Genomic DNA, 16647 nt, shown 5'->3' on the forward strand with positions numbered 1-16647 from the left:
AGCGGGGAAGCGACACATGCAGGATATCGGGCGCAGGATCTTAGTGACTCCCCGCACAGCACATTATACACGGACAATGCACTTACATGCACCAGGAAGAAGAAGGTGAACTCCGGGGACCTGAGCGGGGAAGCGACACATGCAAAATATCGGGCGCAGGATCTTAGTGACTCCCCGCACAGCGCATTATACACGGACAATGCACTTACATGCACCAGGAAGAAGAAGGTGAACTCCGGGGACCTGAGCGGGGAAGCGACACATGCAGGATATCGGGCGCAGGATCTTAGTGACTCCCCGCACAGCGCATTATACACGGGCAATGCACTTACATGCACCAAGAAGAAGAAGGAGAACTCCGGGGACCTGAGCGGGGAAGCAACACATGCAGGATATCGGGCGCAGGATTTTAGTGACTCCGCGCACAGCGCATTATACACGGATAATGCACTTACATGCACCAGGAAGAAGAAGGTGAACTCCAGGGACCTGAGCGGGGAAGCGACACATGCAGGATATCAGGCGCAGGATCTTAGTGACTCCCCGCACAGCGCATTATACACGGACAATCCACTTACATGCACCAGGAAGAAGAAGGTGAACTCCGGGGACCTGAGCAGTGAAGCGACACATGCAGGATATCGGGCACATGATCTTAGTGACTCCCCACACAGCGCATTATACACGGACAATGCACTTACATGCACCAGGAAGAAGAAGGAGAACTCCGGGGACCTGAGCGGGGAAGCAACACATGCAGGATATCGGGCGCAGGATCTTAGTGACTCCGCGCACAGCGCATTATACACGGACAATGCACTTCCATGCACCAAGAAGAAGAAGGTGAACTCCGGGGACCTGAGCGGGGTAGTAACACATGCAGGATATCAGGCGTACGATCTTAGTGACTCCCCGCACAGCGCATTATACACGTACAATGCACTTACATGCATCAGGAAGAAGAAGGTGAACTCCGGGGACCTGAGCGGGGAAGCGACACATGCAGGATATCAGGTGCAGGATCTTAGTGACTCCCCGCACAGCGCATTATACACGGACACTGCACTTACATGCACCAGGAAGAAGAAGGTGAACTCCGGGGACCTGAGCGGGGAAGTGACACATGCAGGATATCGGGCACAGGATCTTAGTGACTCCCCGCACAGCACATTATACACAGACAATGCACTTACATGCACCAGGAAGAAGATGGTGAACTCCGGGGACCTGAGCGGGGAAGCGACACATGCAGGATATCGGGCGCACAATCTTAGTGACTCCCTGCACAGCGCATTATACACTGACAATGCACTTACATGCACCAGGAAGAAGATGGTGAACTCCGGGGACCTGAGCGGGGAAGCGACACATGCAGGATATCGGGCGCAGGATCTTAGTGACTCCCCGCACAGCGCATTATACACGGACAATGCACTTACATGCACCAGGAAGAAGAAGGTGAACTCCAGGGACCTGAGCGGGGAAGGGACACATGCAGGATATCGGGGGCAGGATCTTAGTGACTCCGCGCACAGCACATTATACATGGACAATGCACTTACATGCACCAGGAAGAAGAAGGTGAACTCCGGGGACCTGAGCGGGGAAGCGACACATGCAGGATATCGGGTGCAGGATCTTAGTGACTCCCTGCACAGCGCATTATACACGGACAATGCACTTACATGCAACAGGAAGAAGAAGGTGAACTCCGGGGACCTGAGCGGGGAAGAGACACATGCAGGATATCAGGCACAGGATCTTAGTGACTCCCCGCACAGCGCATTATACACAGACAATGCACTTACATGCACCAGGAAGAAGAAGGTGAACTCCGGGGACCTGAGCGGGGAAGCGACACATGCAGGATATCGGGCGCAGGATCTTAGTCACTCCCTGCACAGCGCATTATACACGGACAATGCACTTACATGCACCAGGAAGAAGAAGGTGAACTCCAGGGACCTGAGTGGGGAAGCGACACATGCAGGATATCGGGGCAGGATCTTAGTGACTCCCTGCACAGCGCATTATACACGGACAATGCACTTACATGCACCAGGAAGAAGAAGGTGAACTCCGGGGACCTGAGCGGGGAAGCGACACATGCAGGATATCGGGTGCAGGATCTTAGTGACTCCCCGCACAGCGCATTATACACGGACAATGCATTTACATGCACCAAGAAGAGGAAGGTGAACTCCAGGGACCTGAGCGGGGAAGTGACACATGCAGGATATCGGGTGCAGGATCTTAGTGACTCCCCGCACAGCGCATTATACAAGGACAATGCACTTACATGCACCATGAAGAAGAAGGTGAACTCCAGGGACCTGAGCGGGGAAGTGACACATGCAGGATATCGGGCGCACGATCTTAGTTACTCCCCGCACAGCGCATTATACACGGACAATGCACTTACATGCACCAGGAAGAAGAAGGTGAACTCCGGGGACCTGAGCGGGGAAGCGACACATGCAAGATATCGGGGGCAGGATCTTAGTGACTCCCCACACAGCGCATTATACACGGACAATGCACTTACATGCACCAGGAAGAAGAAGGTGAACTCCGGGGACCTGAGCGGGGAAGAGACACATGCAGGATATCGGGCGCAGGATCTTAGTGACTCCCCACACAGCGCATTATACACAGACAATGCACTTACATGCACCAGGAAGAAGAAGGTGAACTCCGGGGACCTGAGCGGGAAAGCGACACATGCAGGATATCGGACGCAGGATCTTAGTGACTCCCCGCACAGCGCATTATACACAGACAATGCACTTACATGCACCAGGAAGAAGAAGGTGAACTCCAGGGACCTGAGCGGGGAAGCGACACATGCAGGATATCGGACGCAGGATCTTAGTGACTCCCCGACAGCGCATTATACACAGACAATGCACTTACATGCACCAGGAAGAAGAAGGTGAACTCCGGGGACCTGAGCGGGGAAGCGACACATGCAGGATATCAGGTGCAGGATCTTAGTGACTCTCCACACAGCACATTATACACGGACAATGCACTTACATGCACCAGGAAGAAGAAGGTGAACTCCAGGGACCTGAGCGGGGAAGTGACACATGCAGGATATCGGGGGCAGGATCTTAGTGACTCCCCGCACAGCGCATTATACACGGACAATGCACTTACATGCACCAGGAAGAAGATGGTGAACTCCGGGGACCTGAGCGGGGAAGCGACACATGCAGGATATCGGGCGCAGGATCTTAGTGACTCCCCGCACAGCGCATTATACACAGACAATGCACTTACATGCACCAGGAAGAAGAAGGTGAACTCCAGGGACCTGAGCGGGGAAGAGACACATGCAGGATATCGGGGCAAGATCTTAGTGACTCCCCGCACAGCGCATTATACACGGACAATGCACTTACATGCACCAGGAAGAAGAAGGTGAACTCCAGGACCTGAGCGGGGAAGAGACACATGCAGGATATCAGGCACAGGATCTTAGTGACTCCCCGCACAGCGCATTATACACAGACAATGCACTTACATGCACCAGGAAGAAGAAGGTAAACTCCGGGGACCTGAGAGGGGAAGTGACACATGCAGGATATAAGGCGCAGGATCTTAGTCACTCCCTGCACAGCGCATTATAAACGGACAATGCACTTACATGCACCGGGAAGAAGAAGGTGAACTCCGGGGACCTGAGCGGGGAAGCGACACATGCAGGATATCGGGTGCAGGATCTTAGTGACTCCCCGCACAGCGCATTATACACGGACAATGCACTTACATGCATCAGGAAGAAGAAGGTGAACTCCAGGGACCTGAGCGGGGAAGCGACACATGCAGGATATCAGGGGCAGGATCTTAGTGACTCCCCGCACAGCGCATTATACACAAACAATGCACTTACATGCACCAGGAGGAAGAAGGTGAACTCCAGGGACCTGAGCGGGGAAGCGACACATGCAGGATATCGGGTTCAGGATCTTAGTGACTCCCCGCACAGCGCATTATACACGGACAATGCACTTACATGCTCCAGGAAGAAGAAGGTGAACTCCGGGGACCTGAGCGGGGAAGCGACACATGCAGGATATCAGGGGCAGGATCTTAGTGACTCCCCGCACAGCGCATTATAAACGGACAATGCACTTACATGCACCGGGAAGAAGAATGTGAACTCCGGGGACCTGAGCGGGGAAGCGACACATGCAGGATATCGGGTGCAGGATCTTAGTGACTCCCCGCACAGCGCATTATACACGGACAATGCACTTACATGCACCAGGAAGAAGAAGGTGAACTCCGGGGACCTGAGCGGGGAAGTGACACATGCAGGATATCAGAGGCACAGGATCTTAGTGACTCCCCGCTCAGCGCATTATACATGGACAATGCACTTAAATGCACCAGGAAGAAGAAGGTGAACTCCAGGGACCTGAGCGGGGAAGTGACACATGCAGGATATCAGGGGCAGGATCTTAGTGACTCCCCGCACAGCGCATTATACACGGACAATGCACCAGGAAGAAGAAGGTGAACTCCAGGGACCTGAGCGGGGAAGCGACACATGCAGGATATCAGGGGCAGGATCTTAGTGACTCCCCGCACAGCGCATTATACACGGACAATGCACTTACATGCACCAGGAGGAAGAAGGTGAACTCCAGGGACCTGAGCGGGGAAGCGACACATGCAGGATATCGGGTGCAGGATCTTAGTGACTCCCCGCACAGCGCATTATACACGGACAATGCACTTACATGCTCCAGGAAGAAGAAGGTGAACTCCGGGGACCTGAGCGGGAAAGTGACACATGCAGGATATCGGGCACACGATCTTAGTGACTCCCCGCACAGCGCATTATACACGGACATTGCACTTACATGCACCAGGAAGAAGAAGGAGAACTCGGGAGACCTGAGCGGGGAAGCAACACATGCAGGATATCGGGCGCAGGAACTTAGTGACTCCCCGCACAGCGCATTATACACGGACAATGCACTTACATGCACCAGGAAGAAGAAGGTGAACTCCGGGGACCTGATCGGGGAAACGACACATGCAAGATATCGGGGGCAGGATCTTAGTGACTCCCCGCACAGTGCATTATACACAGACAATGCACTTACATGCACCAGGAAGAATTAGGTGAACTCCGGGGACCTGAGCGGGGAAGCGACACATGCAGGATATCGGGGGCAGGATCTTAGTGACTCCCCGCACAGCGCATTATACACGGACAATGCACTTACATGCACCAGGAAGAAGAAGGTGAACTCCGGGGACCTGAGCGGGGAAGCGACACATGCAGGATATCGGGCGCAGGATCTTAGTGACTCCCCGCACAGCGCATTATACACGGACAATGCACTTACATGCACCAGGAAGAAGAAGGTGAACTCCGGGGACCTGAGCGGGGAAGCGACACATGCAGGATATCGGGCGCAGGATCTTAGTGACTCCCCGCAGAGCGCATTATACACGGACAATGCACTTACATGCACCAGGAAGAAGAAGGTGAACTCCGGGGACCTGAGCGGGGAAGTGACACATGCAGGATATCGGGCGCAGGATCTTAGTGACTCCCCGCACAGCGCATTATACACGGACAATGCACTTACATGCACCAGGAAGAAGAAGGTGAACTCCGGGGACCTGAGCGGGGAAGCGACACATGCAGGATATCGGGGGCAGGATCTTAGTGACTCCCCGCACAGCGCATTATACAGGGACAATGCACTTACATGCACCAGGAAGAAGAAGGTGAACTCCAGGGACCTGAGCGGGGAAGCAACACATGCAGGATATCGGGCGCAGGATCTTAGTTACTCCGCGCACAGCGCATTATACACGGACACTGCACTTACATGCACCAGGAAGAAGAAGGTGAACTCCAGGGACCTGAGTGGGGAAGCGACACATGCAGGATATCGGGTGCAGGATCTTAGTGACTCCCCGCACAGCGCATTATACACGGACAATGCACTTACATGCACCAGGAAGAAGAAGGTGAACTCCTGGGACCTGAGCCGGGAAGCGACACATGCAGGATATCAGGCGCATGATCTTAGTGACTCCCTGCACAGCACATTATACACGGACAATGCACTTACATGCATCAGGAAGAAGAAGGTGAACTCCGGGGACCTGAGCAGTGAAGCGACACATGCAGGATATCGGGTGCAGGATCTTAGTGACTCCCCGCACAGCTCATTATACACGGACAATGCACTTACATGCACCAGGAAGAAGAAGGTGAACTCCAGGGACCTGAGCGGGGAAGCGACACATGCAGGATATCGGGCGCAGGATCTTAGTGACTCCCTGCACAGCGCATTATACACGGACAATGCACTTCCATGCTCCAGGAAGAAGAAGGTGAACTCCGGGGACCTGAGCGGGGTAGTAACACATGCAGGATATCGGGCGCAGGATCTTAGTGACTCCCTGCACAGCGCATTATACACGGACAATGCACTTACATGCACCAGGAAGAAGAAGGTGAACTCCGGGGACCTGAGCGGGGAAGCGACACATGCAGGATATCGGGTGCAGGATCTTAGTGACTCCCTGCACAGCGCATTATACACGGACAATGCACTTACATGCACCAGGAAGAAGGTGAACTCCAGGGACCTGAGCGGGGAAGCGACACATGCAGGATATCAGGCGCAGGATCTTAGTGACTCCCCGCACAGCGCATTATACACGGACAATGCACTTACATGCACCAGGAAGAAGAAGGTGAACTCCGGGGACCTGAGCGGGGAAGCGACACATGCAGGATATCGGGGGCAGGATCTTAGTGACTCCCCGCACAGCGCATTATACATGGACAATGCACTTACATGCACCAGGAAGAAGAAGGTGAACTCCGGGGACCTGAGCGGGGAAGCGACACATGCAGGATATCGGGCGCAGGATCTTAGTGACTCCCCGCACAGCGCATTATACACGGACAATGCACTTACATGCACCAGGAAGAAGAAGGTGAACTCCGGGGACCTGAGCGGGGAAGTGACACATGCAGGATATCAGGCGCAGGATCTTAGTGACTCCCCGCACAGGGCATTGTACACGGACAATGCACTTACATGCACCAGGAAGAAGAAGGTGAACTCCAGGGACCTGAGCGGGGAAGCGACACATGCAGGATATCGGGCGCAGGATCTTAGTGACTCCCTGCACAGCGCATTATACACGGACAATGCACTTCCATGCTCCAGGAAGAAGAAGGTGAACTCCAGGGACCTGAGCGGGGAAGAGACACATGCAGGATATCGGGCGCAGAATCTTAGTCACTCGCCGAACAGCGCATTATACACGGACAATGCACTTACATGCACCAGGAAGAAGAAGGTGAACTCCGGGGACCTGAGCGGGGAAGCGACACATGCAGGATATCGGGTGCAGGATCTTAGTGACTCCCCGCACAGCGCATTATACACGGACAATGCACTTACATGCACCAGGAAGAAGAAGGTGAACTCCAGGGACCTGAGCGGGGAAGCGACACATGCAGGATATCAGGGGCAGGATCTTAGTGACTCCCCGCACAGCGCATTATACACGGACAATGCACTTACATGCACCAGGAGGAAGAAGGTGAACTCCAGGGACCTGAGCTGGGAAGCGACACATGCAGGATATCGGGTGCAGGATCTTAGTGACTCCCCGCACAGCGCATTAAACACGGACAATGCACTTACATGCTCCAGGAAGAAGAAGGTGAACTCCGGGGACCTGAGCGGGGAAGTGACACATGCAGGATATCGGGCACACGATCTTAGTGACTCCCCGCACAGCGCATTATACACGGACAATGCACTTACATGCACCAGGAAGAAGAAGGAGAACTCGGGAGACCTGAGCGGGGAAGCAACACATGCAGGATATCGGGCGCAGGAACTTAGTGACTCCGCGCACAGCGCATTATACACGGACAATGCACTAACATGCAGCAGGAAGAAGAAGGTGAACTCCGGGGACCTGAGCGGGGAAGTGACACATGCAGGATGTCGGGTGCAGGATTATAGTGACTCCCCGCACAGCGCATTATACACGGACAATGCACTTACATGCACCAGGAAGAAGAAGGTGAACTCCGGGGACCTGAGCCGGGAAGCGACACATGCAAGATATCGGGGGCAGGATCTTAGTGACTCCCCGCACAGCGCATTATACACAGACAATGCACTTACATGCACCAGGAAGAATTAGGTGAACTCCGGGGACCTGAGCGGGGAAGCGACACATGCAGGATATCGGGGGCAGGATCTTAGTGACCCCCCGCACAGCGCATTATACACGGACAATGCACTTACATGCACCAGGAAGAAGAAGGTGAACTCCAGGGACCTGAGCGGGGAAGCGACACATGCAGGATATCGGGCGCAGGATCTTAGTGACTCCCCGCACAGCACATTATACACGGACAATGCACTTACATGCACCAGGAAGAAGAAGGTGAACTCCGGGGACCTGAGCGGGGAAGCGACACATGCAGGATATCGGGGGCAGGATCTTAGTGACTCCCCGCACAGCGCATTATACACGGACAATGCACTAACATGCAGCAGGAAGAAGAAGGTGAACTCCGGGGACCTGAGCGGGGAAGCGACACATGCAGGATGTCGGGTGCAGGATCTTAGTGACTCCCCGCACAGCGCATTATACACGGACAATGCACTTACATGCACCAGGAAGAAGAAGGTGAACTCCGGGGACCTGAGCCGGGAAGCGACACATGCAAGATATCGGGGGCAGGATCTTAGTGACTCCCCGCACAGCGCATTATACACGGACAATGCACTTACATGCTCCAGGAAGAATTAGGTGAACTCCGGGGACCTGAGCGGGGAAGCGACACATGCAGGATATCGGGCGCAGGATCTTAGTGACTCCCCGCACAGCACATTATACACGGACAATGCACTTACATGCACCAGGAAGAAGAAGGTGAACTCCGGGGACCTGAGCGGGGAAGCGACACATGCAGGATATCGGGGGCAGGATCTTAGTGACTCCCCGCACAGCGCATTATAAACGGACAATGCACTTACATGCACCAGGAAGAAGATGGTGAACTCCGGGGACCTGAGCGGGGAAGCGACACATGCAGGATATCGGGCGCAGGATCTTAGTGACTCCCCACACAGCGCATTATACACGGACAATGCACTTACATGCACCAGGAAGAAGAAGGTGAACTCCAGGGACCTGAGCGGGGAAGCGACACATGCAGGATATCGGGCGCAGGATCTTAGTGACTCCCCGCACAGCACATTATACACGGACAATGCACTTACATGCACCAGGAAGAAGAAGGTGAACTCCAGGGACCTGAGCGGGGAAGCAACACATGCAGGATATCGGGCGCAGGATCTTAGTTACTCCGCGCACAGCGCATTATACACGGACAATGCACTTACATGCACCGGGAAGAAGAAGGTGAACTCCAGGGACCTGAGTGGGGAAGCGACACATGCAGGATATCGGGTGCAGGATCTTAGTGACTCCCCGCACAGCGCATTATACACGGACAATGCACTTACATGCACCAGGAAGAAGAAGGTGAACTCCTGGGACCTGAGCCGGGAAGCGACACATGCAGGATATCGGGTGCAGGATCTCAGTGACTCCCCGCACAGCGCATTATACACGGACAATGCACTTACATGCATCAGGAAGAAGAAGGTGAACTCCGGGGACCTGAGCAGTGAAGCGACACATGCAGGATATCGGGTGCAGGATCTTAGTGACTCCCCGCACAGCTCATTATACACGGACAATGCACTTACATGCACCAGGAAGAAGAAGGTGAACTCCTGGGACCTGAGCCGGGAAGCGACACATGCAGGATATCGGGTGCAGGATCTTAGTGACTCCCCGCACAGCGCATTATACACGGACAATGCACTTACATGCACCAGGAAGAAGATGGTGAACTCCGGGGACCTGAGCGGGGAAGCGACACATGCAGGATATCAGGCGCAGGATCTTAGTGACTCCCCGCACAGCGCATTATACACAGACAATGCACTTACATGCACCAGGAAGAAGAAGGTGAACTCCAGGGACCTGAGCGGGGAAGAGACACATGCAGGATATCGGGGCAAGATCTTAGTGACTCCCCGCACAGCGCATTATACACGGACAATGCACTTACATGCACCAGGAAGAAGAAGGTGAACTCCAGGGACCTGAGCGGGGAAGTAACACCTGCAGGATATCGGGTGCAGGATCTCAGTGACTCCCCGCACAGCGCATTATACACGGACAATGCACTTACATGCACCAGGAAGAAGATGGTGAACTCCGGGGACCTGAGCGGGGAAGCGACACATGCAGGATATCAGGCGCAGGATCTTAGTGACTCCCCGCACAGCGCATTATACACAGACAATGCACTTACATGCACCAGGAAGAAGAAGGTGAACTCCAGGGACCTGAGCGGGGAAGAGACACATGCAGGATATCGGGGCAAGATCTTAGTGACTCCCCGCACAGCGCATTATACACGGACAATGCACTTACATGCACCAGGAAGAAGAAGGTGAACTCCGGGGACCTGAGCGGGGAAGAGACACATGCAGGATATCAGGCACAGGATCTTAGTGACTCCCCGCACAGCGCATTATACACAGACAATGCACTTACATGCACCAGGAAGAAGAAGGTAAACTCCGGGGACCTGAGAGGGGAAGTGACACATGCAGGATATAAGGCGCAGGATCTTAGTCACTCCCTGCACAGCGCATTATAAACGGACAATGCACTTACATGCACCGGGAAGAAGAAGGTGAACTCCGGGGACCTGAGCGGGGAAGCGACACATGTAGGATATCGGGTGCAGGATCTTAGTGACTCCCCGCACAGCGCATTATACACGGACAATGCACTTACATGCATCAGGAAGAAGAAGGTGAACTCCAGGGACCTGAGCGGGGAAGCGACACATGCAGGATATCAGGGGCAGGATCTTAGTGACTCCCCGCACAGCGCATTATACACAAACAATGCACTTACATGCACCAGGAGGAAGAAGGTGAACTCCAGGGACCTGAGCGGGGAAGCGACACATGCAGGATATCGGGTTCAGGATCTTAGTGACTCCCCGCACAGCGCATTATACACGGACAATGCACTTACATGCTCCAGGAAGAAGAAGGTGAACTCCGGGGACCTGAGCGGGGAAGCGACACATGCAGGATATCAGGGGCAGGATCTTAGTGACTCCCCGCACAGCGCATTATAAACGGACAATGCACTTACATGCACCGGGAAGAAGAATGTGAACTCCGGGGACCTGAGCGGGGAAGCGACACATGCAGGATATCGGGTGCAGGATCTTAGTGACTCCCCGCACAGCGCATTATACACGGACAATGCACTTACATGCACCAGGAAGAAGAAGGTGAACTCCAGGGACCTGAGCGGGGAAGTGACACATGCAGGATATCAGAGGCACAGGATCTTAGTGACTCCCCGCTCAGCGCATTATACACGGACAATGCACTTAAATGCACCAGGAAGAAGAAGGTGAACTCCAGGGACCTGAGCGGGGAAGTGACACATGCAGGATATCAGGGGCAGGATCTTAGTGACTCCCCGCACAGCGCATTATACACGGACAATGCACCAGGAAGAAGAAGGTGAACTCCAGGGACCTGAGCGGGGAAGCGACACATGCAGGATATCAGGGGCAGGATCTTAGTGACTCCCCGCACAGCGCATTATACACGGACAATGCACCAGGAAGAAGAAGGTGAACTCCAGGGACCTGAGCGGGGAAGCGACACATGCAGGATATCAGGGGCAGGATCTTAGTGACTCCCCGCACAGCGCATTATACACGGACAATGCACTTACATGCACCAGGAGGAAGAAGGTGAACTCCAGGGACCTGAGCGGGGAAGCGACACATGCAGGATATCGGGTGCAGGATCTTAGTGACTCCCCGCACAGCGCATTATACACGGACAATGCACTTACATGCTCCAGGAAGAAGAAGGTGAACTCCGGGGACCTGAGCGGGGAAGCGACACATGCAGGATATCGGGCACACGATCTTAGTGACTCCCCGCACAGCGCATTATACACGGACATTGCACTTACATGCACCAGGAAGAAGAAGGTGAACTCCGGGGACCTGATCGGGGAAACGACACATGCAAGATATCGGGGGCAGGATCTTAGTGACTCCCCGCACAGTGCATTATACACAGACAATGCACTTACATGCACCAGGAAGAATTAGGTGAACTCCGGGGACCTGAGCGGGGAAGCGACACATGCAGGATATCGGGGGCAGGATCTTAGTGACTCCCCGCACAGCGCATTATACACGGACAATGCACTTACATGCACCAGGAAGAAGAAGGTGAACTCCGGGGACCTGAGCGGGGAAGCGACACATGCAGGATATCGGGCGCAGGATCTTAGTGACTCCCCGCACAGCACATTATACACGGACAATGCACTTACATGCACCAGGAAGAAGAAGGTGAACTCCGGGGACCTGAGCGGGGAAGTGACACATGCAGGATATCGGGCGCAGGATCTTAGTGACTCCCCGCACAGCGCATTATACACGGACAATGCACTTACATGCACCAGGAAGAAGAAGGTGAACTCCGGGGACCTGAGCGGGGAAGTGACACATGCAGGATATCAGGCGCAGGATCTTAGTGACTCCCCGCACAGCGCATTGTACACGGACAATGCACTTACATGCACCAGGAAGAAGAAGGTGAACTCCAGGGACCTGAGCGGGGAAGCGACACATGCAGGATATCGGGCGCAGGATCTTAGTGACTCCCTGCACAGCGCATTATACACGGACAATGCACTTCCATGCTCCAGGAAGAAGAAGGTGAACTCCAGGGACCTGAGCGGGGAAGAGACACATGCAGGATATCGGGCGCAGAATCTTAGTCACTCGCCGAACAGCGCATTATACACGGACAATGCACTTACATGCACCAGGAAGAAGAAGGTGAACTCCGGGGACCTTAGAGGGGAAGTGACACATGCAGGATATCGGGTGCAGGATCTTAGTCACTCCCTGCACAGCGCATTATACACGGACAATGCACTTACATGCACCAGGAAGAAGAAGGTGAACTCCGGGGACCTGAGCGGGGAAGCGACACATGCAGGATATCGGGTGCAGGATCTTAGTGACTCCCCGCACAGCGCATTATACACGGACAATGCACTTACATGCACCAGGAAGAAGAAGGTGAACTCCAGGGACCTGAGCGGGGAAGCGACACATGCAGGATATCAGGGGCAGGATCTTAGTGACTCCCCGCACAGCGCATTATACACGGACAATGCACTTACATGCACCAGGAGGAAGAAGGTGAACTCCAGGGACCTGAGCTGGGAAGCGACACATGCAGGATATCGGGTGCAGGATCTTAGTGACTCCCCGCACAGCGCATTAAACACGGACAATGCACTTACATGCTCCAGGAAGAAGAAGGTGAACTCCGGGGACCTGAGCGGGGAAGTGACACATGCAGGATATCGGGCACACGATCTTAGTGACTCCCCGCACAGCGCATTATACACGGACAATGCACTTACATGCACCAGGAAGAAGAAGGAGAACTCGGGAGACCTGAGCGGGGAAGCAACACATGCAGGATATCGGGCGCAGGAACTTAGTGACTCCGCGCACAGCGCATTATACACGGACAATGCACTAACATGCAGCAGGAAGAAGAAGGTGAACTCCGGGGACCTGAGCGGGGAAGTGACACATGCAGGATGTCGGGTGCAGGATTATAGTGACTCCCCGCACAGCGCATTATACACGGACAATGCACTTACATGCACCAGGAAGAAGAAGGTGAACTCCGGGGACCTGAGCCGGGAAGCGACACATGCAAGATATCGGGGGCAGGATCTTAGTGACTCCCCGCACAGCGCATTATACACAGACAATGCACTTACATGCACCAGGAAGAATTAGGTGAACTCCGGGGACCTGAGCGGGGAAGCGACACATGCAGGATATCGGGGGCAGGATCTTAGTGACCCCCCGCACAGCGCATTATACACGGACAATGCACTTACATGCACCAGGAAGAAGAAGGTGAACTCCAGGGACCTGAGCGGGGAAGCGACACATGCAGGATATCGGGCGCAGGATCTTAGTGACTCCCCGCACAGCACATTATACACGGACAATGCACTTACATGCACCAGGAAGAAGAAGGTGAACTCCGGGGACCTGAGCGGGGAAGCGACACATGCAGGATATCGGGGGCAGGATCTTAGTGACTCCCCGCACAGCGCATTATACACGGACAATGCACTTACATGCACCAGGAAGAAGATGGTGAACTCCGGGGACCTGAGCAGGGAAAGCGACACATGCAGGATATCGGGTGCAGGATCTTAGTGACTCCCCGCACAGCACATTATACACGGACAATGCACTTACATGCACCAGGAAGAAGAAGGTGAACTCCGGGGACCTGAGCGGGGAAGTGACACATGCAGGATATCGGGCGCAGGATCTTAGTGACTCCCCACACAGCGCATTATACACGGACAATGCACTTACATGCACCAGGAAGAAGAAGGTGAACTCCAGGGACCTGAGCGGGGAAGCGACACATGCAGGATATCGGGCGCAGGATCTTAGTGACTCCCCGCACAGCACATTATACACGGACAATGCACTTACATGCACCAGGAAGAAGAAGGTGAACTCCAGGGACCTGAGCGGGGAAGCAACACATGCAGGATATCGGGCGCAGGATCTTAGTTACTCCGCGCACAGCGCATTATACACGGACAATGCACTTACATGCACCGGGAAGAAGAAGGTGAACTCCAGGGACCTGAGTGGGGAAGCGACACATGCAGGATATCGGGTGCAGGATCTTAGTGACTCCCCGCACAGCGCATTATACACGGACAATGCACTTACATGCACCAGGAAGAAGAAGGTGAACTCCTGGGACCTGAGCCGGGAAGCGACACATGCAGGATATCGGGTGCAGGATCTCAGTGACTCCCCGCACAGCGCATTATACACGGACAATGCACTTACATGCATCAGGAAGAAGAAGGTGAACTCCGGGGACCTGAGCAGTGAAGCGACACATGCAGGATATCGGGTGCAGGATCTTAGTGACTCCCCGCACAGCTCATTATACACGGACAATGCACTTACATGCACCAGGAAGAAGAAGGTGAACTCCGGGGACCTGAGCGGGGAAGCGACACATGCAGGATATCGGGGGCAGGATCTTAGTGACTCCCCGCACAGCGCATTATACACGGACAATGCACTTACATGCTCCAGGAAGAAGAGGGTGAACTCCGGGGACCTGAGCGGGGAAGCGACACATGCAGGATATCAGGCGCAGGATCTTAGTGACTCCCCGCACAGCGCATTATACACGGACAATGCACTTACATGCACCAGGAAGAAGAAGGTGAACTCCGGGGACCTGAGCGGGGAAGCGACACATGCAGGATATCGGGGGCAGGATCTTAGTGACTCCCCGCACAGCGCATTAAACACGGACAATGCACTTACATGCTCCAGGAAGAAGAAGGTGAACTCCGGGGACCTGAGCGGGGAAGTGACACATGCAGGATATCGGGCACACGATCTTAGTGACTCCCCGCACAGCGCACTATACACGGACAATGCACTTACATGCACCAGGAAGAAGAAGGAGAACTCGGGAGACCTGAGCGGGGAAGCAACACATGCAGGATATCGGGCGCAGGAACTTAGTGACTCCGCGCACAGCGCATTATACACGGACAATGCACTAACATGCAGCAGGAAGAAGAAGGTGAACTCCGGGGACCTGAGCGGGGAAGCGACACATGCAGGATGTCGGGTGCAGGATCTTAGTGACTCCCCGCACAGCGCATTATACACGGACAATGCACTTACATGCACCAGGAAGAAGAAGGTGAACTCCGGGGACCTGAGCCGGGAAGCGACACATGCAAGATATCGGGGGCAGGATCTTAGTGACTCCCCGCACAGCGCATTATACACAGACAATGCACTTACATGCACCAGGAAGAATTAGGTGAACTCCGGGGACCTGAGCGGGGAAGCGACACATGCAGGATATCGGGCGCAGGATCTTAGTGACTCCCCGCACAGCACATTATACACGGACAATGCACTTACATGCACCAGGAAGAAGAAGGTGAACTCCGGGGACCTGAGCGGGGAAGCGACACATGCAGGATATCGGGCGCAGGATCTTAGTGACTCCCCGCACAGCGCATTATAAATGGACAATGCACTTACATGCACCAGGAAGAAGATGGTGAACTCCGGGGACCTGAGCGGGGAAGCGACACATGCAGGATATCGGGCGCAGGATCTTAGTGACTCCCCACACAGCGCATTATACACGGACAATGCACTTACATGCACCAGGAAGAAGAAGGTGAACTCCAGGGACCTGAGCGGGGAAGCGACACATGCAGGATATCGGGCGCAGGATCTTAGTGACTCCCCGCACAGCACATTATACACGGACAATGCACTTACATGCACCAGGAAGAAGAAGGTGAACTCCAGGGACCTGAGCGGGGAAGCAACACATGCAGGATATCGGGCGCAGGATCTTAGTTACTCCGCGCACAGCGCATTATACACGGACA

Source organism: Engystomops pustulosus, chromosome 3, assembly GCF_040894005.1.
Source record: "Engystomops pustulosus chromosome 3, aEngPut4.maternal, whole genome shotgun sequence".
Classification (NCBI taxonomy): domain Eukaryota; kingdom Metazoa; phylum Chordata; class Amphibia; order Anura; family Leptodactylidae; genus Engystomops; species Engystomops pustulosus.